Source organism: Zootoca vivipara, chromosome 11, assembly GCF_965207765.1.
Source record: "Zootoca vivipara chromosome 11, rZooViv2.hap1.1, whole genome shotgun sequence".
NCBI lineage: Eukaryota > Metazoa > Chordata > Lepidosauria > Squamata > Lacertidae > Zootoca > Zootoca vivipara.
Genome location: NC_142594.1, coordinates 47810079 through 47834602, shown reverse-complemented (window position 1 = coordinate 47834602; position 24524 = coordinate 47810079). Strand labels below are relative to the sequence as shown.

The following is a 24524-nucleotide window of genomic DNA, read 5'->3' as shown; positions in this document are numbered from 1 at the left end:
TCTCTCTCTCTCTCTCTCTCTCTATATATATATATATATACCGTATTTTTTGCTCCATAAGACACACTTTTTTCCTCCTAAAAAGTAAGAGGAAATCTCTGTGCGTCTTATGGAGCGAATGTGTGGTCGATTGCTGGCTCCCTTTCTGACCCTGCCTCCTTGCCCAGGCCTCCATTGTTGAATGTTCTGCAGAACTTTGAGCTGATTCTCAAATATGGGGCTTTCCCCCTTCACAAAAGAAGCTGCACAAGTGTGAGCTGGTCCCCCCCAAAAATGGGGCTTTCCCCCTTTTCTCCTCTAAAAACTAGGTGCGTCTTATGGTCAGGTGCGTCTTATGAAGCGAAAAATACGGGTATGTATGTATGCGTGATGCATTTGCTTTACAGTGATACCTCGGGTTGCCATCCGCACCCCGAAAAGTCCGCAACCTAAGCGTCGCTTTCACGCATGTGAAAAAGTGTGATAGAGCACTTCTGCGCATGCACGAAGTGCACAGAACGCTTCTGCGTATGCGCATGTGGTGGAACCAGGTCCACTGCGTTCATATCACGAAAAAACGCAACTCGCAGCAGACGCAACCCGAGGTATGACTGTAATCCCATTTCCAACATCTCACCTCCCCATAACTCAGGGGCCTTTATGGAACTAAGCACCAGAACCTGAACAAAGCTAGAGTATGCGCTGGAACATCTGTGGGTCAGAATTCCTACAGAAGCCATTTGATTTTCCATTCCACTGGATCCCTGCGGCACCAACGCCCTGAAGCCAGCTTCCCCCTGCAACAAATGTGTTTCATAACTGATAGCAAAGGTATTAAACTGAAAGCAAACATGTTATTCCTTTATGCAGCACAAAAGGAGATAATAAAATAGGAAAGGGTTGGATCTACCTCTGTAAGACAATAGGGAAGAAACAGTAATACCCGATAGTATTCTTCAAGTGGAGTTCGAATGTTCCATCCCCTCTTGGCAAAGCTAGTGAAAAAGCCCTGATTATCTGCAGTAGTGACAGATGGTTAAGAGGAACTGCCATCTCACATTATTCGAAACTATGCCTTTAGTTTCTTCATCCAGCCATCACTTTAGATGAACTGTAACTGAGTATGGATGCAGAAACAAGACATGTTAAGGACTGCTTTCTATCTTTCCTTTGTATTCCAAAGGGTGCCTCTTGGGTCAAACAGCTTTGGAGCATGTAACCGAATATTACACAGTTTTTCTTGTTTATTGCAAGGGCACCCTTTGCTCAGTTGCATTTAATTTGATACCAGCTTGACTTCTTGTACCCTTTAACAGTTGGTGATAACAAAAGTGAATTGCATCCGAGTGTTTCTCTTGATTGCTTTGCATTGAGTAGGCAAGAGGTCTGTTCTCATGCACAGTCACCTCCATGGAGTGAGGAGAGGGGCTACACACTAGGCTGGCCTTGCCCCTATTGTTGTTCAATCACAGGAATATAGACACAACACGTAGGCTAATAATTGTTAGAGCATATATAATAGAATAATGATATCATTCAACAAGTAGAAATAAATCTATTAGAGTTCATATATACAATGTAACAGACTAATGGCACAGAACGTCAAGCTATGTGTTCAAGATAGGCGTCAAAGGTCAGTCTCACAATGCTAGCCCCAGCCTACAACAACCACACACTCAGTGTGACACCTGACCTTTAAAGCCCTAACGCCTTTGGCCCTGTATCCTTGAAGGAGTGTCTCCACCCCCATCGTTCAGCCTGGACACTGAGGTCCAGCTCCAAGGGTCTTCTGGCGAGAAGTGGGGTTATAGGGAGCCAGGCAGAGGGCCTTCTCAGCAGTTGCGCCCACCCTGTGGAACCCCTTCCCATCAGATGTCAAGGAAAATATCTGGGCTGTGAGCAAGAGAATGTAGTCATCTATCTAGTACCAACCTGATCTTTGGATATATGCAAGCTCTTCATCCAAACTGAAAGGAGGAAGCCTCTAAGTACAGTGGTGCCTCGCAAGATGAATTTAATTCGTCCCGTGAGTCGCTTCGTAGAGCAAAAAAATTGTTTTGTGAAGCGGCTCCCATAGGGTTGAAGTGGGTTCAACCGCATTGAAGTGAGGTTTCCCATAGGGTGCCTCGCAAGACGAATAAAAAAATTTCGTCCTGCGAGGCACACTATGGGACGAAAAAAATTCGTCTTGTGAAGCATGCCATAGGAAACTTTGTCTTGCGAGTCTCCATTGAAATCACCAAATGCATTCGTCTTGCGAAAAATTCGTCTTGTGAGGCATTCGTCTAGCGAGGTACCACTGTATTTGCTGATGAAAGCCTAGTTCCTACTGAGATGAAAAACCTGAGAGAGCTGTACCTCTCAGTCAGAATGCCAGAGTTCATAGGGTCGCATGTCATTTCTACAAAAGAAATCCATGCACACAGAAAATTAGCATGTCAGGGAGGCTCAGCTAGAATAAAACCCTTCTTCTTGATGCAATAATTTCCCCACATTCCTGGAAAAGTAGGTCTCCTGAAAGCTTATGCCCTTCACATTATAGCAGTGTTTCTCAACCAGTGTGCCTCCAGATGTTTTGGGACTACAACTCCCATCATCCCTAGCTAGCAAGACCAGTGGTCAGGAATGATGGGAGTTGTAGTCCCAAAACATCTGGAGGCACACTGGTTGAGAAACACTGCATTATAGTATGCACCTGATTGTTTGAAGGGGGATTTGTTTATTTTTGCTTTTACCTTTTAAACTTAAACGTTTATTATCCATGCTACCTGATTTCAGAATATACCGATTGCACTCTGTCCACCTTAAGTATCTCATTAAGTAGGCTACTGCCTAAAAAAAAGAGAGGGCATGTTGCAGAACTTTTTATTATCCATGAGATAATTGTATTTGTTACTTGATAAGCTGAACATGTAAAACTGCTGCAGGCAATTACTCAGCATGGCCCTTTACAAAGCAGCGCTTCTGATCACCACCACCAAGAATTACCTGGAAAATGTAACCAAGCTAAGTGAAGTGAGAATCCTGCCAGAATTTAGATACTAGCTATAAAGTAATGGGTATCACACATTTATGGAACACACACGCACATGCAAATTCCAACAAAATGCAATAGAGTTTCTGACGCCTCAAAATCTAGCAATTTTTAATGTTTGTGCTTGTTGCAGAAATTGATATGTTGGTACAGAAAGAAGGAGATTGGCTCATTACTCAATAATAATCGAGATCAGGAAATTATTACTGTAGTTGCTTTTGTTCTTTAGATGGCTTGTAGCATGATCCTAAGCCTAACATTGCCCCTAGTAATTCATAAATGGGATGTGCTTGCTATCACTTCTGGTCTCATACTAAGGATCACTGTGCAAGTCTCTCTCTCTCTAAAGTATTGAATCTGGCATGCTCATTGAATGCTCATCCCTGTCTCCTGTCTATTGTAACCATTTGTGGTGCAATTGCCTGTCCTGTAAGCCAAGGGGGGTGGTAGTGATTGTTTTAGTTAAAGGTATTCTGGGGAGAGTAGATTACAGTAATTGTACTTCATTTGCATACCTGGGTAGAATGACTGGCTGTGCACTGTACTGTGGCTTCAGCATCCAGAGTTTGTCCTACCCAGAGTAGACCCACTGAAACTACTTAAGAAACTGAAGTCAATTGATTCCAGTCTGCTCTGTGTATAAGTCAGCTAGAAATCACCCTTGGTATGTGTTTGCATTAACACATGTGTACAATAGAGAAAAAAAATGCACCCACCCCAGGGAAAAGACTAAACCCTGAAGAATGACAACAACCCCAAAAGCAAAAATAGGGACTAACTTATTCAGGAGTAAGTCCTGGTTATTATTTTATTCATTTCTGTACCACCAGCTCATATAAAAAAATATCCATGCAGTGTACAAAAAAATCGATTAAAACCAAATCAAAGCAAAATGCATCAAAAGAAGCACGTGTACAAAACGGGCAAGAAGGTTATAAGGACACCGAATCATTTGCATACGAAAGCTCGCTAAAATAATCAAGTCTTAAATTGGCACCTGAAACTCATTATGGATGATGCCAGCTTGGTGAGCCCAATGCAGCCCACACAGCCCTAGTGCTGGTACTTTGAAGTCGCTTGCCACTACGTTTTCTGCTGGTGGTGGTGATGCATGAATTGATCCTTCCTCTGGAGGAGCTTAATAATGGAAGGAAGGAAGCTGAAATTGCCCTGGAATCTCTAGCTTGTAAGAACTGCTATAACTCCCTGCCTCCCAAGTAATGTACAAAACCACCTTGTCTGTTAAGTGTGTCAGGTCCCGTCACTATGTGGTTCTGGGCAACAGATAAAGACAAGACTATTGTCTAAAAGAAAAGGCCTTTGGCTGATTATTATCTTTTGCCTAGTGTTTGGCCATTCTGGAATTACTACTATGCACATTGTGTGTGTGTGTGTGTGTGTGTGTGTGTTTATGATAGGAAACCATTTGGAAATTCATTTACCGGTATATTTTGAAATATTATTTCTGCACATTGGCATGTTGTCCTCCTTTGGGGTTGTCTGAAAGTACTGGCTTCTTGAGGTTAGCAGAAAGAAAGACTCTTGAGTTCCTTGAGTTCAGAGCGGAATATGAATTTTTCCATCAAGGATATTCCACACAAACATTTCCATATCAAAATATCCCATGTCATATCAGTTATTTTATAGGACAAGGGCAGCAAATGGGAGTTTCTTCAGCAGCTTGAGGATGGCCCCAGTGTAGCTCTTCCCCTTGCAATATATCTTTTAAAGTAGGGTAAGTGATCTTGTGTTGGAACAGGCAATAACAAAATGAGAGTTAAATTAGTCTGCTAAGGATGCTGAGTTTTGTGTGAAAGGACAGCGAGTTCAGTTCAGTTCTGGAACTGAAAGCAATTTCCTAGGCTCAGAACTCTATGTCTTTTGCAACCGTCTCTGGTTAGTGGGGGGGACCCAGGTGGCGCTGTGGGTTAAACCACTGAGCCTAGGACTTGCTGATCAGAAGGTCGGCGGTTTGGATCCCTGTGACGGGGTGAGCTCCCGTTGTTTGGTCCCAGCTCCTGCCAACCTAGCAGTTCGAAAGCACGTCAAAATGCAAGTAGATAAATAGGAACCGCTACAGCGGGAAGGTAAATGGCGTTTCCATGTGCTGCTCTGGTTTGCCAGAAGTGGCTTTGTCATGCTGGCCACATGACCTGGAAGCTATACGCCGGCTCCCTCGGCCAATAATGCGAGATGAGCACGCAACCCCAGAGTCGGTCACGACTGGACCTAATGGTCAGGGGTCCCTTTACCTTTACCTTACTGGTTAGTGGAATGTGCAATACTAGGAAAAAATAAAAAGGGGATAAAACCAGACCCATCAAGTCTGAAATCTGCCCATCCATTTAATATGCACTCCCAGGTTCATATAGGTTGATAGCTAAGCCTCAAATTATGAGTCAACTTTAAATGATTAATATTACAATCCAGAATATCAGTAACCATAAATAAACAGTAAAGAAGGGGGAAATGAAAGGAAAACAGAGGAGAGGACGTTAGGAGTCTGGAAAGGCCAGCCTTCAAAAAGAGCAAGAAAAATGCAGCTGATATGAGAATGCTGTCACTGTTGCTAATGTTTGAATGGCAACCTTATATGACAGCAGCATGCTTACATCATGAATCCCCCTTTTAATGTTTGGATCCTTTTAAGGTCTTACATTTACAGCACGGCCATTTATATCAGTGGCTCCTGGAGGTTTTAAGAGCAGGTCTCTGGTGAGAAAGAAAGCTTTCCTTCCATAGGTAACAGCTGCTTCCCCACCCCACAAAATCCCCAAACTTTTTGCCTGATATAATGCATGATTCTCGCCTGGTAAAAGAAGTGCTGATTAGGCACAGGTTATGTTTCCTTTAACAAAGGCAAAGGAGGACTTGGATTTTAATCTGTGGTTTTGTATTTGAGCTCAGCATTTGGTGCCTCTTTCTGCTGCCATTCGCCCAAGCAGTGCAGTCAATAATGTGGACTCTTTCTAAGACCTTGGAAGGTTGGTTATTTTCCACTTTGTATCTTCAGTTCTGAAATGGTCTTTGCTTTGCGACTGACTGAATGTGTTCAGCTCATGAAACTTGCATCTGGACCCACAGCATCAGAGGGATTATGCTATGAGAAATGCTGAACGGTGTTTATTTCCCACAAGAGAACATTGCTGCCGCCACTGTTGTTTGAAAGCTGATGGGAAAGGAGATTGGAAATGGGGATGTGGTCAGTCTCAATTCCTATCAGCTTTTCCCTCTACTTCCTCCCTAGAGAAAGTAATAGAAAACTCACAGAATTCGTTCAAAACAAAACAAAATTTTTATAGGTGTGCTTTTAAAAGGGTATCTGAACTTGTCCTGAACAGTGAATACTTAGAAAACATTATTCCCAAGTAAAAGTCTTTTCTTCTTCCCCAAAAGCCATTCTCTGCCATTCTTTGCCATAATCCACACACGGACACACACACACACCCGACACCCATACACATACACACTGCTCTGGAATTTTGTTAGCTCCAGGGGATTCAGGGGGATACAAATTGTGTGCCAGGCTGCCCATTTAACTGCTGTCATTGCCATTTTTTTAAAGCAGCTGCAACAATTAATATATATTTGTAAACACAGAAAAGGGAAGAAGCTGTGCTATTGCCCCTGCTCACAATGAGCACCATTCCTGTGCAAGTGTTGGCGAATTTCTCCTCTACCTAGAGGAATTCAGAGAAACAGTTCTCCCAAATTTCTCTGCTCACAAATTGCGTAGAAAATTTTTTTTATGAGAGGCTGTAGGTGCACAGCTTCCATTTAAATATTATGTGAGAGATATGCTGCTTGACTATAAATTGTTTTAAAATCCGCAAATGAATCAGATGCAATGGTCAGAACTGGCCCTACCATTAGACTGCTTCATTTAGCATCTTTTAATTGCCATCAAATTTCCAGCTATTTATTACATGGTATGGGGGAGGTTGGGGTCTTTTTGTTTTTTGGTGGGGTAGGAGAGGTTGCCACTAGAAGAAGAGCCATTTGCATCTTTAAATCTTTTCATTTCTTATCCCAAAATACCTTGGATCAGCTGAAATTAAAGAAATAATCTCTGTGTGTGTTTGTGTATGTGTGAATGGTAGCTTGGGACCACCCTTACGTCTTAATGAGAGCTTGGAGGAAACGGTTCAAGTCTGTGAATGGTGGGCCACTGTTTCAGATGGTCAGGTCTCTTCCGATGAATGCCCCCTCAAGTCTCTTCTGCAGTCAAAATCACAATATGAGAAGAAACCTGTCTGCTGATTGGGCATCCCAATCAGCTTCCAGATGCTGAACAACTAGAGAGTGTTTTGGGGTTACTACAGAAGAGTATACAGTGATCACCTTCTCTAACCATCTTCCAGTAGCAGTTTACTTTTATTTTAGAGAAAAGAGGAAATAATGCCTCTTCAGTATTTCCAGAGAGGGGTTTGTGCCCAGAATATGAGCACCAACTATTTCTTCATTGCACTGCAAAATGAAACAGCTTCTGGTTTATTTTATGGTCTGTTTTCTCTTACAATTTGCCTCATTTCTCCCGAGATTTCATACTATATAGCTGGAGGGTGGAGGAGGGGCACCTAATCCAACCTCCTCCTCCTCAGTGCAGATAGTCAAGAGCTAAACTGCTAGAGCATCCTCAACAGATTTTATCCAGCCTCTGCTTGAAGGGGCTTCATTGGTGGTGGTACAGAAAGACTACAGTGAAACGCCTCTCCTCTTCTTTGCTGAGAGTTCCAGAAATAGGAAGAAGTGCTAAGGCATTACCTGTGCTTGAGAAACATCTTAGCAGAGTGGAGCACTTCTTTCTGTCTATTGAGTTTTTTCAGTGTTCTCCAGAGTTTCCCAAGTGCTGGCAGTGATCAGAGTGCTTGGTAAAGGAGAGGAGAGACTTCCCTTAGTGTTTCTCAATGGTGCAATGATGGGCTCGGTGGAGAACTTTAAACATCTCTGTCCAGGCCAGGATAAAAAATATTCACCCTCTTCCTCTGCTGAGCAGCATGGATCAGTCAGCAAGCTGAAAAATCTGTGCCTGTCTGTGGGTGTGATGTAGGGTTGCCAGACTTCCAGGTGGAGAGCTTGAATCTCCAGATGGACAAGAGTGCCATTATTATTATTATTATTATTATTATTATTATTATTATTATTATTATTATTATTATTAGCTGTTGTTGTTGTTGCTGCTGCTGCTTGCAAGCTTCATCCAGGCAGTGCAAATTATAGCATATGCTCTCTGGGAGAGGGGGGGTCAGATCTTCTCTGTTCCCCTCTCCCAATTAACCTCCATCTCCAAGATTCCCCCTGTGACATCACCAGGTACTGCTCCTCGGTCTCAGGTTTGGGAACTGGAATATTATGGGATGCTCCTAACCTGGCAACCCTACTGTGATGTGTGTGAGAGTGTGCTCTGGTGTATATACGTGTTGTTGTCATGTATATGTGAGAATGTGGGGTGGCTGGTCCCACTTTTGGGGCCCACCCACTGCCAGCATATAGTCCTCAGAGAGGTTGTAACCAGGGCCGTCTCAAGGATATCCGACGCCGTGGTTCAAAGATCCCTCCGGCGCCCTCCCCTTTCACCTTTTTACAGCGGGGAAGAGGCGGAGGCTCCAGGGCTCGCCCTCGGCGGGTGGCCGCCTCCTGGCAGCCCTCACGGGCTGCAAGGGTTTGGCGAAGTGTGCACATCGTGGTGGGCCTTGGCACTTTGGCAGCTCCCACCGCCATGCCCTGAGGGCCCCTTCGTCGAGGGGGAAATGGGAAAGGCAAGAGGCCGCCCTCCAGGCAGGCAGCGCTCCGATGGGATGGAGGCTCCGGGTGTCACTCGGCATGGCGGAGACGGGTGAGGGCGGCGAGCTGATGCGGGGAGGTGCCACGTCCAGCCTCCACCTCTTTCATGGCGTCCTCCAGCGCCCTCCAGAACTTGGCACTGTGGTTCCCCGCGCCACTAGCCTCTATGGCTAAGATGGTTGTAACAGGGCCACATAGCCCTTGAAAACTGGGGGGGGGGGGTAGCCAACCCTGAGCTAGAGTGTTGGACTAGAGAAGCAACCATCCTTGACAAGTCAAGAATTGCATTCATGGCGAGTCAACACACTGCATTTACCTTATCTACTCCAGGGGGTGGGGGTGGGGAGAACTAGCAAATTCTCAAAGATAGCAATGCCAGACAACTGGTCTGTCAGGAAAAAATAGTGCTGATTTTGCTACCCTTGGATCAGGTAAGCCGATAGCAGTTGCAAGTGAAAGATTTTGATCGGTAGCCTTTCTTCACCATCTGACTCATGCACATTGCATCTAATGATTCTGCCCTGGGAAAAGGAAGATAGTGGTCCAGCAGATAGGATGATACCAACAGGATGCGATTCAAGAGGCAGGCTGTCCTAAAATGTTACCCGTCTGCCTTCACTGTGATTGGACCAGGGAAGGAAAGAGGCGAAAGTTTTGGGCAGGTGTCCATTAATGTGTTTGCTTTTTTTTTTTTAGTAGATTTATATTTCACAATTCTATTATAGCCAGGCATTTGTTATCTGTTCCTGGCAGCCCCCAGATCATTGGATGGAAGAATGTTTTCAACTGTAACTGCTTTTAGATGGTTTTAATTGCAATTGTTTTTGGAATGTTTTAACTGTTTCGGAACATTTTTGTTTTGTTTTTGTTTTCAAATTGTGTATCTTTTTGTCAATCTGGGCTCTTCTGGGTGCAAAAGTAGGATATTAATTTAATGGACAATAATAATATACTCTGAGTGATGCCCACTTGGTGCAAAGGTTCTGGGTGTGCTAGGGATTCGCTCTCTCCCTGCCCTCTGCTCACCCACTAGCCATGGGGCAGTCTGACTATAAGTGATTTTTATATATGCATATAACTCTTGCAACTGAACTCTCATGTAATATATGAAATTACTGCCTGTGTTTGCTCAGGCGAAGCTAACGACTAGGTGGCCATTCTGGCATTTTGAAATGAGGCAGCCATTGACGTTTCCAATTTTATGCCACTATCCATGCTGTGTCTAGGCTACTTGTACTACTGAAGGTGGTCTCATATATTGCAGTAATCTAGTCTGACTGCAATGAAGGCATGAATAACATTTGGCAGATTATCTCTGTGTAGCTAAAATATAATCTGGCTTCAGAGGAGATGTGTGGAATTCATTAAATTAAATAAATAAATCACAGCCCTAGGATATTGCTTCTGGGCCTGATCTGAATCTGAAATGTGTTGTTTGCTTCTGCTCTTGTGTGATCTGCCAAACCTAAATTTCCAGTCCACAAAATACTTCAACTGAAGTCCTTAGATTTAAGATTGTTTAATCCATTAGGAATTGCTGGGATTAAGTCAATCCAGCCTAATACTTCCACTTAATTGGGCTGCTACAGAGATTGGAAGTAATAGCAGAGTTTTGTTCTCTGGTACAGATTAGATGCAGCAAGAGAGGGGCAGAAAATTACAGTAATGTGGTGTTCTGACCTTGAAAAGTCTACTGGCCCAAAGGGTGAAAAACCAAATGCCGTGAAAGGGAAAAGGCTTGTGTTGCTTTCCTTGACCCCTCACTTGTGAGAAATCCATGGATTCTTGCAATGTATTTTGGCTTTTTGCTGTTATTGTTGCAACAATATATTGTTTAGTGCTCAACAGTGGCACAGAAATGGCAGTGGGGTCGCTGGGTCCTGGTCCTTGCATGACACAAGTCTGATTTCACACCTTGAGCTCACTAGGTGGTTCTGAGCAAGCCATTCCTTCTCAGCTTCATATGAGGTTAGGTTGCCTGGCAAAACGTTGAGTGGAGTCGCCCTGCCCCCCCTTTGGCAGTGTCTTTTGTCATTTCAGAACAATAGTATTCCATGACTCAACGCAGTCTTCCCAAATACATGTGAATCATGTATTGCTTGTGATGCAATGTGGGGAGTGGGGGACTGTGCCATAAAGCCGGCAGAATATAGGTCAGTGTGCACTTGAGGCATCTTTTCTGTGGCTCAGTTACCATCTTTCATGGCTGTTTAAGCACTTTCTGCAAACGGTTGTGCTGCAAGCTGGAAGGCTTTAAATTCCCCATCAGGATGTGTGGTAGGTTTTGCTGTCCGTAGTGTAACACTCTAGAAAATTTGTCAAGGGTTTTATAGGGAACACCCTGCATTGTTGTGCCAAAATCCTGCTTCTACATAGAATCATAGAAGTGTGGAGTTGGAAGGGGCGCTGGGGGTCATCTAGTCCAAACCCCTGCAATGCAGGAATATGCAGTCGCCCCATACAAGTATCTAGTAGCAGTAGACAGATCATACTCTTCCATGGATTTCTCTGTCCTTTTCTAAAGCTACTTGTGCTGTCACAACATTCTGCAGCAATAAATTAGCGACTTTCTCTTGGCTTAAACCTGTCAAACTTGTCACTGGAAGTCTCTGAGTATTTACATCTTGAAAGATCGTTCATCAAGCCATCATTTTCTAAACTAAAACTCCTTTGCTCTTTATGAGTCCTTTCTTAAACAGTATGATTCATTTTCTGATTCAGCAAATGCTTGTGCCCTGACCCCTCAGTGACAATCAAGTGACTTGCGTTTTGATAAGTTTAGTCTGCAGGTACCCCCTTGCAGATTTTCTGGATGAAGGCTGACAAGAAAAAGAATTCTACAGTATACAGAAATGCATATTATGGGGCAAAATGTGCATAAAATTGCTTAAAGGGGTGAAAACACACACATACAAAATGCATTGTCTTTAAAGAAAATTGCTTTCAAAAATGTATGTATTAGGCTAAATTGCACAGAAACATACTGATGAATTTTCATGAAGATTTAAAACACACACACACACACACACACACACACACACACACACACACACACCGAGTTTGAAACATGGCAAACTAACAAGTGGAAAAATGGAGGGGAACCATTATTGACAGATTTTTCTGTCCCTGGTCAGGCACTTAGTTCAGTTTAGGGATGAGGAACTGTGGCTGTCCAGTAACTGAGCATTCATAACTACCATCAGCCCCACCTCCCCGCCTGCTCCCTCTTCTCCCTCTCTCCTCCCACCACCAGTACCCTGGCTCTGAGCCTTCATCGCTTGGAGATTCCCCAGCTGGCACCACCACCACCACCACCACCCCCCGCATCTGCATCCAAGCGAGTCCATGACACAGAAGAAGGCACGAGAGCTTCGATCTATCTCTAGTGTAGCAAAGCAGCTAATGCTTTGGATAAGGAAGAGCATCTCTATCCATATCAAAAACATTTCCAGCTCATCCTGTTGCAGATCTGCATGGGGATTGGAGCTAGATAAAGGTAGTCTATTAGCTCTAGGGGGGGTTGTTTCTTAGGGTGGAAAATGTGTCACTGCACATGCTCTAATATTTTGCCGCACTGTCTTCTTGGATCAAACAGATTTTGGAGCACTAGGTAGACCTACAAAACCTATGAACAAATGTTTTATTTACATTTACATTACATTACATTTATATTCCACTTTTCCTCAAAGGAACTCAAAGTGGTGTACATGGGTCTCTTTCTCTCTTTCTTTCTCTTTCTTTCTCTCTCTCTCTCTCTCTCTCCATTTTGTCCTCACAAAAACCCTGTGGGTAGGTTAGCCTGAGAAACGGTGACTGGGTCAATGGCACCAAGCAAGCTTCATGGCTGAATTCAGATTTGAACCCTGGTACCCTGAGTCCTAGCCCAACACCCTAACCACTACATATGCAGGCATAGTTTACACATGGCAAGTTTTTTTGGTGTGTCTCAAGATTGTACCCACGAACACAATATACCTGGAGCAGCAGTTAGTTTTATTTGAACCCGGGTCTTCCAGGTCTTAGTCCAACACTCTAGCCACCACACCTGCCTTCCAGGAGAGCATGGTGAGTTGGCCATGGGCCACAAAGGCCCCTCCCAAACCACTGTCACCTCTGAACAAATGCTCATTTGTCATCAGCTGCAGGTCTGCATCTCTAAGCAATTGCAGGTGCAGAACACAGCTTCGCACTTTTGACATTTCCTTGCCGGATTGGGGCTAAGGTGCACAGACCCTGGCAGGCCTCTTCAGCATTCATTATCCACCTGCCTACCAGCGTAATGATGGTTGCAAGCAAATAGCAAAAAATAACACTGACTCTCTTCTTAATATTCCTGCCTTGATTTTGACAGGCACTTTTCGAACCTGCAGAAATAAAACGGAGGCCCATTATGCATCCCATCTTCACTATGCATCGCAATAAGCTCTTACCTAGCATCAGCACACTGTTGCTTCTGGCTCTGCAGATTTCTGTCTGAAAGGTAGCTGTGAAAACAATTTATTTGCAGATAAAATGAAGAGGGAGCTCTAGATTTGAGGGGGGGGGGAAATGGGCTATTAATATACGGTACATAGTTTCTAAAATGCAGATAATCCCCCTTAGAATTCGCAACAAGTGAACAGGAAGGTATAAACTCTATTTTCCTTTTTTTCTTTGCTATATATTAATTTTTTCAAACATTTTCACAATAATCTTCGTAACAAATAATTACATTGTTTCACAAGTTGACTATCCACCCCCACCTTGACTGAAACCTTTTCTGCTGAATTATAGCTTTACCTATTGCAAAAAGTTTCTCTGTTACTGTTATTTTATCATTTTTCTTCCACTGCTTTTATCTCAACTCCTGCCTGTGATTTCATTTGATGAGAGTATTTTTTTTATTAATAGTCCACAAAAGGCCTCCGTCTATAAGAAGTTCATCATTTTGATCTCTTGCATACAGACCTTTCTAAGGGAGTCTCAGCCTTGTGTCTGTGAGCCCTGATTGGGCTGCATGTGCCAACCAATCCCCTTCCACTATTCAGTCATGAGCTTAAGTCATGGTGTCATCCATTTACTGCACTGGTTCATTGTGAGGTTGGGGAGAATCTTGTCGTCCCCTCTATTTCTGGGCTTCAGGCAGGAGTGCCGCCGCTTTTACAGCCATAACAGCGCCAGCCATCCACAAGCAGGAGGCATCAGCAGGCTTGGAGAAACCCCTAAAAGAAATGTTAAGAAAAGAACTCCGAAAGCAGACCAATAAAGACTCAGTGGCTACAGAATCCTAACTAATAGTTGAAGGTGGCAAGAGAGGGAATGTGAAATTGGGTGATAGGACAAACTGACAGGTGTCAGTGCATTTTGACACCCAGACACACACAATCCACAGATATGGGTCCCCACCCTATCCCCACCATCGTGCCCATGCTGCCGCCAGCTCCATCACAACAACTGTACCCTCACAACAGCAAGATGCGGGTGGCGCTGTGGTCTAAACCACTGAGCCTCTTGGGCTTGCCGATCAGAAGGTTGGCGGTTCGAATCCCTGCAACGGGGTGAGCTCCCATTGCTCTGTCCCAGCTCCTGTCAACCTAGCAGTTCAAAAGCACAAAGTGCAAGTAGATAAACGATGTTTCCATGCGCTCTGGCTTCTGTCACGGTGTTCTGTTGCACCAGAAGCGGTTTAGTCCTGCTGGCCACATGACCCAGAAAGCTGCCTGAGGACAAACGCCAGCTCCCTCGGCCTGAAAGCGAGATGAGCGCCGCAATCCCATAGTTGCCTTTGACTGGACTTAATCGTCCGGGGGTCCTTTACCTCTTTTTACCCTCACAACACCGCGGCAGGAGCAAGGGTGTGGCGCAAGTGGCAGTGAGGCCGGTAGAGGGCAGGATCCGCTGCCTGAGGCAAATTCATGCGCCTCACTTCATGCGCAGGCTACTCCCGTGTAGTGTATCCTGAAAAAGAGTGTGGCTGACAGTGAGCAGGAGCACTCTGCACTGCAACATTCTGTTGCAGGTCCCGTTTGATTGTTTATTATTTATAATTTTTCAGACCACCTGTGGCTCCAGGGAGCACTGATCTTCCTCACTTCCTTCGATGTGCCCAAATCTAGGTCAGAAAACCAAGAGGCGGCCATTTACCAGTCAGTCATTTACAGCCCTGTGTCCTATGCCTGCTGTTGAGCTGGTTGCAGTGAAGGAAAGTGCAAAAATAGTGTCCGATTCTGGGCAGAAGAACTTTACCAGTGCAAATGTGCACCAGTGCTGGGGTGTGGGGAGGTTTGCATGCATCACAGCTATGCTAAAGCATGTGTGGAATCTAGAGCTCTGATCTATATGTTCTGCAAGTGGTGCACCGCAGAGATAAGGGCCAGGTTGTTAGTTATCATTGCGGAGGTCCAGCTGCTTTGTCTGAATTAAGGGTTTTGCTGTGATAGTGTTTGAAAACCCTCCATTTTAGATCTTTTCTTACCATTTGCAGCATTACCTGTAGCTGCTCCTCAATGGGACAAATGCAAGGAATGTTACAGGTGCTTACAGTATTTTTCCCTGTATAAGACTAGGTTTTTTCCCTTAAAAATAATGTCCAAAATTTGGGGGTGTCTTATACACGGGGCCCATCTCCCCCCCCCATTTTCTTAAATTGCAGCCCCCCGAAATAGGGGGCGTCTTATACATGGGGGCGTCTTATAGACTGAAAAATACGGTATCTGTTTATATGAGAGCCAAGTGATACAACAGTGCAGCCAAGTTCACCTGCAGCCGAAGTAGCACTCAGATGTGCTAAAGGTAGACCCTCTGTTTTTTAATCTTGTTTCTTTCCATGGGATTGCTAGCTTTTTTAACTGGTTTTCATATGTAAATTATGTTCATTAAATATTTCCCCTACATAAATCCTTTGAATACATCAGAGGTTTGTTAATGCTCTGTGCTAAGTTGACTTCCTAGCAAGAAGCCTGAGGGCTTTGTTCTTTGCAAATTCTGATAAAAACTGACCTGACCCACTTATTTCTTTAACCAGTTTAGATACTGTTTAGCTACAAGCGTCTCTAAGCAGTGTACAAGGAATAAAATACAGGAAAAGATTTTTAAAATCGGTAAAAAAAATCTAATGTCAAACTAAAATATCCTGGATGGATGTGTAGTTTGGATTTAGTTTTTCTCCAAATTTTCTGTTGTGCGTGCTCAGTTGTTGTTGGGTTTTTTTTGGGGGGGGGGGTTAATATCAAACTGCATACAAAAATATATATTTGTTGTTTGTTATACTATGGGGGAAATTTATTTTTATTATTATTATTAATCATCATCATCATATGTTGCTAACTGTTTTGAGAACTCGATAGTTGTTTAAGTTGAAATTTAACAAATAAATAATTTGCAGAAACAGGAGTTAAACTTATCTAGCTGTTATTTCAGAGGTTTTGCTTTCAGTGAGCAACACACATATCTCCCCTGAGCCCCTCAAAGACGTTGAGAATCACTGATTTGTGGCCCAATCTTATGCTTCGCAGAGCAGCAACCAAACGCCATAACAAACAGTAATGAGATACTAATATGCATATAAATATGATTCTTTTAAAAAATAAAAGTTTAAAAAGGAATGAGAGAGGTTAGTCATAGGTAATAGGTGTGTTTTAGCTGCATGTTTCTCCTTTGATTTGTTTATTTTCAAGATGATTTAAAGGGCAAATTGAAGCAGTGATTGGAGAGCATTTGTCTGAAGTTGGCTGGAGATATATCCTATGGTCATCTAGGTGACAGATTTTTGGCTGGTTGGAGATAAACATGCCAGTAATGATTTCACTGACAGCCTCCTGCACTGGAAGGGTTCCAGACTCCATCCATCCGATCATCCTTTTCACATTCAGAAACTGTGCCATCTTGGATCCGGATAACAGGCACTATCACATTAAAATACAGGCTTCTGGCTCCGTATTAGAAAGTGATGCAGACAGAAGGGAGTTAACACCTGAGCAGGTTGGGTAATATGGTGTTTTGTAAGCAGACACTAATAGCTACAAATTTGACTTTCTCTTCTTTTTCAAAAGGTGCTACATATGGATGTAACAGAGCTGAGCTCAAGCTTTGAAACTGGTTGTTTTACACATCAAATTCTTGGCCAATTTGAAGCTATTATGTAAGCAGGAGAAAATGAGTTAAACAACAAAGAAAGTGGAGAAGCTGTGCAGCAAGATTTAACGCAGTTTCGATTAATACGCAAAGGCCATTTAGGCCTTGCTTTAATTATTCAGCATTACACAAAGTACAAAGCAAGTGTCTAAGAGGATCACTTGCTCCTTATATATGTGTTGCTGATGCTTTGTTAAGAGCTGAAACTCTGCACACCCAATTTGTGCAGGGGCTTTTTTCCCTCGGATTAGTAACAGTGTGGACTCCAGTGTCGTTAATAGTAAAAGCTAAGTAGGTTTCTTGAGATTAGAAGGTGGAGAATTAGCCCTTCTTTCTTTAGGTTTTGTATAATTAGATGCAGTCAGTAAAGGATGACAGCTCTTCCTCATAGTTAAGTCTCATTATTTGAGCCCCACTCCCCAGAAAGCCTATCTATCAAGAGTCTGGCTAAATCAGACCCAAGTTCTGTCCAGTTCCACAACTTTCTTTTTTGCAGTGAACAGACAAGATACCTCTGGGAAGCTCACAAGCAGGACATGAGGACCAAAGCCCCCTCTTACTCCCCAGCAACTAGCATTCAGGGGCATGCTGAGTATATTTTGTAGAAACTAGTCTAGCTCAGTTGCTAGAGCATGAGACTCAGGGTGATGGGTTTCAGCCCCATGTTGGGCAAAAGATTCCTTTCATTACAGGGGTTAGACTAGATGTTTCTTGTGGTCCCTTCCAATTCTGCAATTCTATGATTCTGTGCAAATATAGTCATCGTAGCTAGTAGCCATTATTATCCTTAGTCTCCATGAAGTTGTTTAATCCCTTAAATTGCTGGCCATCATCACATCCTGCGACAACAGATTCCAGTTTAACTATGCAGCGTGTAGGGGTGAACTTCTGTTGGTTCAAGGAAAAATATAGGTACATAAAGGAGAATTCCTGGATGCCAATAGAGAACCCCAGCAGAGATTTAAAGTCAATAATATGCAGCACAAGTGAAGCATGGAAAAATAGGCTGATAGACCTTTAAAATATGCTCTTTAAAGTGAGTTCTAACGTTTTCATCTTCCCCACACGTTTGATAAGTTAAAAATGGTTTACTTGCAAACTCTCAAAAGGCCAGGTTCATGTGCTTATCATAGCTGCCAAGTTTTCCCTTTTCTTGTGAGGAAGCCTATTCAGCATAATGGAATTTCCCTTTTTTTAAAAAGGGAGAACTTGGCAGCTATGGTGCTTATCCATACGGCATTCAGAAATAGTTACACAGGCAGTAATTCTTGGCTTAGTTACATTGGTGAAAGTTCCTAAATTATTGGAATAGGAACTCAAGTGTGGCTTGTGAGAGCCATGCAGTCTGAGCTTGAGCAACCAGCTCAAACCTCTTCACATAGTGAGCTTCTCATGTAGACATTACCTCCCGTGGTAAGGGAAGTGGGCATAGCTAAGTCTGGCAGGACAGCTTATTTTATGGTATTAACTCCTTCGGGCGTTAATTAGACTTAAGCATGTTGGTAATATGAGGCTGGTTATTCCAAAGCTTTTCCCTTTCCACTTTCTCCACACATGGGTGGGGTTTTTGTTTTTGTTGTTTTGTTTTTTTGCATTTCTTTGATGTCCACCCCACTTACGTATTCCCCCCCCCAACTTAAAGTCCCAGACTTAGCAACCTTTCCTCTTAGGGGTGCTTTTCTAGCCTCTTAATAGTTCTGATTACCCTTTTCTGCAACTAGAATTATTCTCTAATCCACATGTGGTCACATTTTAGATTTGTATAAAGGCATTGCAAATATTGTCAATTTTTTATTCCTTTCCTAATGATCCCTATCATGGAATCCAGCTTTTTCACAGCTGCTGCATACTGGGTCGATGTTTTCATTGAGCTATCCACCATGAACTCAGTGATCTTTGGCACAGGTTTTTTTTTTATGACCTTCACCCAAGGTTGGGGAGGGCTGAGTTCTTGAAGCATTTAGGCAGCTACAAAACTTTTGCTTGCCAGCTGTTTTGAAGTGGTGATAAATCTGCATAACTAACAAGTGTGACAAATTTCTTCCTAGTGAGTTGTTAGAAGTGACAGCAAAGTGACAACTGAACATGACAGCAACGTTGGAAATTATATCATGCTTGGTCTCACAAACAGATTTTTTTTTATGTGGGGACATGGGCTGGAAAGACCCTTTCTTAAATTCTTTTCCGGATTATAACACTCTGCTCTGGTCTGGCCAGGTGAGTCCCTGCAGAAGGCTGGGCCAGGTCAGTCAGAGTTAGATCAACCAGGAGCAGAGTGTAACTGCCCACATCAAGGGTTTCCAAGCTTTTGAGGTCCTGGGCACTTCTGCAAATGGCAGACACAAACCCTACAAGAGAAGGCTTCGTTAAAACCCCACTTCAGCATGGAGGGGGCAGTGCAAGTGGGGTTTAAGATATGCATGTGCACCTATGGGTGCCGCATTGGTGAGCCATGAAGTCCACTGTAAATAAAAATAACAGTGGGTCCCTTTTTTTGTCTTTCTCATTCCTGGGCCTAAACATTTGCATTTCCCTGCTTGCTACCACTATTTTCCATAACCCCTCCCCCCCCCGGTATATGTGAGGACTAGAAACTTCTTTACAAATGAAGCCCGAGATCCAGATCAGCTCTCAGACAAATACATTAAAAGTGCCCTAGGCACTACAGATTTGTAAGAATGCCGGGCCTTGGAATCGTCCGTTTTAATCTATTTTATAAAATCTCACAGCTTGTCACAGTGCCCAGGAAACTTCCACTGACTTTGAATGCCTTTAAATCAGGCCACCTATAAATACTGTATCCGCGGCCGTGAACCCAATTACCCTCAGGTTCTCAGTTCCCCTTAGTGCAGCTGTGGCAGAGAAATTTATTAACTTGTAACCTTTATTTTAAGGGTCGTCGTATGTTGTAGGGGGTGTTGTAATGTTCAGCTTGGATGCGAGAAACCCAGATTCATACCCCTGCCATCCACAATGTACATGGCGTGACCTTGGAAATCAAGCAAAACAGAGCCACCCCATGGGCCTGAGGTCAGGAGAAGATGAAAAAAAAGCTGGCCCCTCTTCTTTGTTTGCTACCGATGGCAGCCATTTTGTGCTGGCACTCACGGCACTCCCAGCAAGATATGAGTACCAGCAACTCACTTTTCTTACCAAAAAATAAAGTACCATAAAGAAGTATTAACAAGTCCTTTAAAATGCACTGAGATGTACTGTAGAAATTACTAGCAAAAATCTATCTGAATGCTGATGTTTGGTTCTTTCGCTTGCTTTCCCCAAAGAGCATCTAACGTACCTCATTTCCCCATTCTGATGAAAATTATTGTTCAGGTTAGGGAGGTAGTACTTCTGATTGTGCCTCCTCAGAATGCATGTAAGGGGAGTATTGTGTGCTCCAAATGTTACAAAGGAACAGTAGTAGGCAGCAGCGATGTTGGGATGGGCTGGTGTGTCTTCCCAATACCAGATTAGCTGCTGGTTACCAAGAGGAATCATAGAATCATAGAGTTGGAAGAGACCACCAGGGCCATCCAGTCCAACCCCCCTGCCAAGCAGGAAACACCACCAAAGCATTCCCGACAGATGGCTGTCAAGAGGGTGGAGGTGGAGGGGAGGTCGGTGGGGTGAGGGGAAATGTTGGCGTGGCTGCACCACTGTACTTAAACTGCCCCCACTGAGCCTCTCTCCTTCCCTGCCACTCTCCCTCTCAGTAACCAGGAGACAGGCACTGCAATGTGTCTCTGAGTGGCAATCACTGGGAAACCAAGTAAGCAGCAAAACCTCACCCCGTCCCATTGACTGCTACTACAAAGCCTCCTTCCAGATCAGATCAAAAGCCCACCTTAGGGCCAGTGGGGGGAACCTGGGGGAGATGGACCAGACTCCTGATTATTTCTTCTTGGGTGATGCCCACTTTGAAGGTGCTCTGATGCAGCAGGCCTTGAAAATGGGTGTGTGAGCCTGAGGCTATATTCAAAGCAGCATCTGTCAAGGAGAGATTTACAAGGGGAGCAGTGTCATTTGTCACTTTGGGCTAAAAAGCAGTATATAAATCATCTCCACCATACCATACCAACCTTGCGCTCACTGGGCATGCAGTTCGTGGCTTGCGTTGCACATGGGTACAACGGCTCTCTCGCTATTCATGTTCCTCAGGGATTGGTACTCAGAGACACATTGCAGTGCCTGTCTCCTGTTCATGATTCCCTGCAACTGAGCCTGGAGGCAATGTAGCCATCATGATGAGTAACTGTGGATACCCTTATCTTCCATGAGTTTCCACAAACATGGACATTTTACAGATTGGGAGGGAGGCAATGCTAGAAATTCTTAGAGATGTTTATGATGGGAACTTTTTACAATTCTGTGATTCTATGTAAACTGAGGTGGTCAGGCTTTCCAAAGAAACAGTTCCCTCCTATGCACTCCATGATGGAACCATCAATGTATAACCCTGCTCCCCTGGATGTTTAGCAGGAGGCCAGAATTGAATTATTGCTGGACTTATTTAACCTAGATCAAAGAATCCCTAATGAGGGAGGGGCACATCAGTTTTCAAAAAGTTGGAGAGTGGATGAGGGCATGATATAATGAATTAACCAGTGGTAATCATGAAATTGAGATGGAAGCCATAAATCTTGGAAATAATTCTTGAGTCATGGAAATTATTTTAAGCATCCTTACCTGCCTTCTAGGATGTTTCTACAGGAAGCAGAAATGATTAGACTCCAGCTCCAAATACTGTATATGCACTGTTGGTTTTATAATGTGCTGTTACCATCTCCACCCATGGCAAATGGCCCATAGAACATAAAAAGGGGGATTTATGGTGTATCTTTTCAGCATTCACATAGGGCAGATGGGGAAATAATCTGAACTGTGCAGTTTAAAGCAGCTTGGCCAAATATTTCTTAGCAGAGGTTGATTATAATCTTCTCCCCAAGACTTCCCCCCCCCCAACAAATATACAGTGGTACCTCGGTTTGCGACCGCAATCCGTTCCGCGGAGGCGGTTGCTCGCCGAAGCAGTCACTCCCCGAAGGCACACTTCTGCGCGTGCGCAAAGCGCGATAGAGCGCTTCTGCGCATGCACATGCTGCACAGATCGCGTCTGCGCATCCGACGCCGCGGAACCTGGATGTAAACACTTCCGGGTCCACAGCGGTCGCTTGCCAAAGCGGTCGCTCGCCGAGGTAGGCATAAACCGAGGTTTGACTGTATTACTGAGCATTGATCTGGCTTCTGCAAGACTTACAGCATGCATTTCTAGATTTATATGTAAACTAGATGTACATTTAAGATTACTTCATTCACCATGTGAGGTCCCACCCCCCTTTAAGATAATAATAATAGTAATAATAATGTCTGAGCATCTATCAAGGCTGGTTTTAAGCACTGAATTATAGCTTTAGGTGCTTAGTATAGTATCACTATTTCTGTTTCTACTACTGCTATTGTGATGATCTACGCTACTCTGAAATAGCCAGATGAATTTCTTAACTCAAGTGGAATATCAGGAAGAAACTACCTGTGAAGCTAGATGCTATCACCTGTAGTTGAGTGCCTGCTTTGAAAATGATAAATATCAGTTAAGGATGGGATAAGGTCCGCAGCATGTTACAGGTGGTGGGTTTTAACCCTTTCCTACACAAATGGCATTTAGATTATATATATATATATATATATATATATATATATATATATATATATATACCCTTCAGATGCTCTTAGCCCCGGGCAGGAAAACTTCCACTAGTGCTAAGTGGAGCTTCCCTCTTTGGGATATTTTCTTCTCAGTCACAGTGGGTAGAAAAGGGTTGAACTCCACTGCCTCCATTTGATGGTCCTGATCCGCCAGCTTCTTCCCCCTTTCAATTTCAGTGGATGGTGGTTCATTGGGGTGAATGGGGCACTGGCCCACGAAGCTGAGTTTGCCTTCAGCCAGCCCCCAACTGCCTTCTTTCATACAGGCCAAGGGGGTGATGGCCCTGCCTGACAGCTTCCCCCTCATCTGTCTCAGTGTTGTCCTTGTAGAGCTCAGCAGAGGGGAGGAGGAGGGGGACAAAACTATAAGTACTTGCCTCTAGTGCCCCCTGCTGTTGGGCTCCTTGCCTTCTGCCATATCAGTCCCAATGGGCCCTACTCACCACTGTTTTGGAAACCTTGCACATGACTACAAATGATGCACCATGGGCAATTCTCTCCTTAGAAGGAATGTGGCTGTGTAAAACAGACTATTAGTCCTCTAGCTCCCAAAGTCAGGTTTGCAAATGCTTGTTACCTACTTGGGCCCAAGTGTGTTTACTGTTCCTTCTTCCTCTGAGTACATAAAATGAAGCGCTCCTGAGTCCAGAACTTTTTTGTATTTATTTCATGGCCTTGTAACAAAAATGCTAGATATTCTACCTTATGTTTATCTTTGTCAATTACCTCACATAAAATAAGGCCTACCATTCTGCATGTTGAAAGTTTTTCCCCTAAATGTAGAAAAATTACAATTATTTAGTTGATTGCTGTATTTTTATTACCACTGGGGAGATGGTGCCATTGCCCTCCGGATATTATTATTATTTTATTTTCATGGCACTAAAATGTGTTGGTTCGCCTCTGATTCAATAAAAACCAAATAGGGATAAAACTAGCACAAAACCCTGGCACCAGTTTGGAGTCAATTGGGCAATGTTGGGTTTGAGGGTATACCTATGGCTCCCTGTTTGTCAATTACTCAGTTTGGGGGGTGGCAGAAAATGTGAGCTTTGGGGCACAAAAGTAGCGCAAAACTTTGGCAACAGTCTGGAGTCTATCAGACAGGATTGGACTTTGGGGCATTAACTTGTGACCACCGTTTGCTGTATCAATAACTCAGGGGGCAGCACAAAACACAGGGTTCACGGCACAAAACTAGCACAAAACTTTGGCATCTGTTTGGAGGGGATCCAGAATTTCAGGATTGCACGTTAAGGAAGCTGTGTTAGAACTGGGGTTGCTGTCTCATTGTGTAGCAGTTAAAAGGATTGTTCTGTTCATATCTCACTTGGATTGCCTATTTTTCTTCAGTTTGTCCTGAAAGTCACCCTAACCACCCTCTTTGATGTCTCAGTAATAGGCAACCATTAATGCAGGTGAGCCAACTCACAGCTGATTAAGCATTGCCCTCTATTGATCACGGGGCTGCAACATTGCCCTTGTCCCGGGCTGGGAGGAGTCGCTGCATCTAATAGTTTCTGCCATTCTCTTTTAGGTTTTATGCTAGTTTTAAAGTACCAAAAACAACAGCATGCATGCATTTGGGTCTAAGGGTTTTTGATTATTTGAGAAGTTGATTTAGGCTTTGGCAGCCTACTCACTTTGGCACCAGCTGCCTCTCTGATTCCCCCTCTCCTTTTTGACCTCTATTGGGTTGTTGTTTTTTTAATGTGAAAGGAAGGGTTGGCTGTGAACAGAGATAACAAAACCCACATTGTTTTCCTGACTCTTTGGCTAACATTGGCACGCATTAGGGAAATCACTAAATCTCCATGCCCTTTGCTGCGAGATTAAGATAGTGGTTGTTCTTTGCCTCTCAAGGGTAGGGGAAGGGTGAATCTATTACAATTTTCAAAATGCCTTTACCACA

At 43.7% G+C, this 24524-nt stretch overlaps 1 protein-coding gene across 2 annotated transcripts in view; it reads left to right on the top strand.

Annotated features, from left to right (window-relative positions):
* Nucleotides 1-24524, top strand: part of DPP6 (dipeptidyl peptidase like 6) — a 493091-nt gene that overhangs the window by 319159 nt on the left and 149408 nt on the right. The gene's annotated exons all lie outside the window — the stretch shown is intronic.